This window comes from Cyprinodon variegatus, unplaced genomic scaffold (assembly GCF_000732505.1).
Source record: "Cyprinodon variegatus isolate N-32 unplaced genomic scaffold, C_variegatus-1.0 Scaffold1127, whole genome shotgun sequence".
In the NCBI taxonomy this organism is placed as follows: Eukaryota; Metazoa; Chordata; class Actinopteri; order Cyprinodontiformes; family Cyprinodontidae; genus Cyprinodon; species Cyprinodon variegatus.
The window spans coordinates 167397-170118 of NW_015151580.1; positions in this window are offsets into that span (position 1 = coordinate 167397).

Sequence of the window (2722 nt, forward strand, 5' to 3'; positions counted from 1 at the left end):
CTCGCTAGCCTGAAGCTAAGCTCTGCCGCTGCTAAACTCTCTGCTGAATCCTCAGTCTCTGGACCCAACCGGTTCCCTCTCTCCACCTCTGAACCTCATCAGGTACAACTCAGAGCCAAACTCTGTCAAGACATCATTGCTACCTGGCTAACCAAACAATCCCTCTCTGCAGATTACTCTGTGAATCCAGTCCCGGACCTGTACCAGAACCAGTGCAAATAATTAATCTGTGTGTGCTTATCAAAATAAACTGTTGAACTTATTCAGTCTCCTGTGGTGTTCTGCATGTGGGTTTAATCACAGAGACCCATCATGACAGAACACTCCGGCCACAAACAACCTCAGCAGACCACCTCCGGAGGTTGATTGAGGAGCACGCTGCTCAAATCCAAGGACACGCATTAACCCTCCGTGAGTTAAACACCCGTGTTGAACATCAGAATCAAGTTCTACAGGAATTTGCAGGCTATGTGAGAAACGCTAACGCAGCGCCTGCCGAACTTTCGGTTCCGGAGCCACGTCCGCCTCCAAGGTCAGAACCTGTCACGTCACTTCCTGAATTCCGTCCGTGTCTTCCTGAAAGATTTTCAGGTATGCAAAGCAAATGTGAAGGATTTTTGTTCCAGTGCCGGTTAATTTTTGAACATTCACCCGCCAGTTTTTCCAATGAAAAAAGATAGCCTTCATCCTTTCTCAAATTACTGGTCGAGCTCTTGAATGGGCGGAGGCTAGGTTTTCCTCTGAATCCAGGTTTTTTCCCTCTGAACCTGACCCAGGAAATGGACCTCCAAACAGGACTTATGTCCCATCTTCTGTCAGATCCCATCTCATCCAGTGGATGCATGCAGCCAAGTACTCAGCCCATCCTGGTATAAGTAGAACCATCGCCCTCATCACACAACGTTTTTGGTGGCCGTCCCTTCACAAGGACGTGAAGGAGTATGTTCTGGCCTGTCCCATCTGTGCCAGGAATAAACCGACCCACCAACCACCTTCTGGGCTATTACATCCTCTGCCTGTTCCGTCTCGTCCATGGTCCCACATAGCAGTGGATTTCGTTACCGGTCTCCCAGTTTCCAAAGGTATGTCAACCATTCTAACCATAATTGATCGTTTCTCTAAGGCCTGTCATCCGGTTCCCCTCAGGAAACTACCCACAGCTTTCCAAACCGCTCAGCTCCAGGTCAAGCATGTCTTCCGTCTGCATGGTATCCCACAAGAGATTCTGTCCGATCGAGGTCCCCAGTTCATCTCTCAGGTCTGGAAAGTTTTCTGTACAGCTCTAAATTCTAAGGTCTCTCTCACTTCCGGATATCATCCACAGACAAACGGCCAAACGGAGAGGATGAATCAGGAGCTAGAGTCCACTCTCCGTTGCCTGACATCCAATAACCCGACTGACTGGAGTCATTTTTTGTCATAGGTAGAATATGCTCACAATACACAAAAGTCTGCTGCTACCGGCCTGTCTCCGTTTCAGATTTCCATCGGCTATCAACCACCACTCTTCCCCGCAGATGAAAGAGAGATCTCCGTCCAATCCATCCATCATCAAATCCGCCTTTGCCACAAAGTGTGGAACGAGACCATCACTGCTCTGAACCGGACCTCTGTTCAGAATAAGAAATTCGCCGACAAGGAACGACATCCTGCACCCGATTACACCCCTGGGCAAGAGGTATGGCTCTCTACTCATGACATTCCGTTGAAGACAGTGTCTAGGAAACTCTCCCCCAGATTCATCGGACCATACAAGATCGCCCAAGTCATCAACCCATCTGCTGTCCGCCTGCACCTGCCACCCACTCTCCGCATACACCCCACCTTCCACGTCTCACAAGTCAAGCCTGTTCTCACTAGTCCTCTGTGCTCTCCGTCCGACTCCCCTCCACCCGCCCGGGACATTGATGGCCACCCTGCATTCACCGTTCGCCGGATCGTGGACTCCCGTCGCCGGGGTCGCGGTTGGAGGTACCTCGTCAACTGGGAGGGCTACGGTCCGGAGGACCGCACCCGGGTTCCTGGGTCCTTCATCCTGGACCCTTCACTCATAGATGAGTACAAGAACTCCCTTCCGTCCACTTCTTCTGGACCGCCAGGAGGCGGTCGTTGAGGGGGGGGTACTGTTGGGATCTGGAGATCTGCCACCTTTCTCCAGCAGAGAGCGCCCTGGGTCTCCTGAGCTGAAGCCACCTGCACACCTGAGGCTGCTTCATCTCATCAGGAGACCAGCTACTTAAGCAGCGGCTTGACTTCCCTTCAGCGCCGGAGTGTTGACCAGTTTTGGTTAGCAGAACCTGAGCCTCAGCCTGTTAGAATCTCTGTCTGCTCTGGAGAGTAACCCCGATTCTAACCTGCCTCTGTCTTCTCTGCCTCATAGGAAACCTGATCGAAGTCTGTAGCTCTGGAGGAGCTCATGTTTGGAAACCTGCCTGCCTGTCCTAAGAAGCCAAACCTGAAGATCCTCAGTCTGAATCTCCCTGCTAGTTCTCAGGAGAGAACTTGGAGAACTAATCAAGGTCTGAACCTCGCTAGCCTAAAGCAAAGCTCTGCCGCTTCTAAACTCTCTGCTGAATCCTCAGTCTCTGGACCCAACCGGTTCCCTCTCTCCACCGATCAGTCTGAAACTCACCAGGTACAACTCAGAATCAAACTCTGTCAAGACATCATTGCTACCTGGCTAACCAAACAATCCCTCTCTGCAGATTACTCTGTGAATCCA